Raw genomic sequence first — 547 nt, 5'->3', positions numbered from 1 at the left:
GTGATAATACAATGAATTTGATTGATTACAAGTGTTGGAGATGCATGAAGAGTGTTTAGAAGTGTCGAGAAATACTTGTCGAAATTTGGTCCCAAATAGGTTAAGAACTCAGAAACATTGTGTTGAACTACTAAATGACTTGCCTAAATTTTTTTGGGTTAGAATATGTTAGAATACAATAAATTTTATTGATTACAAGTGCTAGAGATGCATGAAGTGTGTTTAGAAGAGTGAAGAAAGACTTGTTGAAATTTTGTCTCAAATGGGCTAAGAACTCTGAAACATTGCGTTGAACCACTATATAGCTTGTCTAGTGTTATTTGGAGTTAAAATAAGTGATAATACAATGAATTTGATTTATTACAAGTGTTGGAGATGCATGAAGAGTGTTTAGAAGTGTCGAGAAATACTTGTTTAAATTTGGTCCCATATAGGTTAAGAACTCAGAAACATTGTGTTGAACTACTAAATGACTTGCCTAGTGTTTTTTTGGGTTAGAATATGTTAGAATACAATAAATTTGATTGATTACAAGTGCTAGAGATGC

Source organism: Capsella rubella, unplaced genomic scaffold (assembly GCF_000375325.1).
Source record: "Capsella rubella cultivar Monte Gargano unplaced genomic scaffold, Caprub1_0 scaffold_11, whole genome shotgun sequence".
Lineage (NCBI taxonomy): Eukaryota > Viridiplantae > Streptophyta > Magnoliopsida > Brassicales > Brassicaceae > Capsella > Capsella rubella.
The sequence above is the reverse complement of the archived record's forward strand: the minus strand, read 5'-3'. Positions refer to the sequence as shown.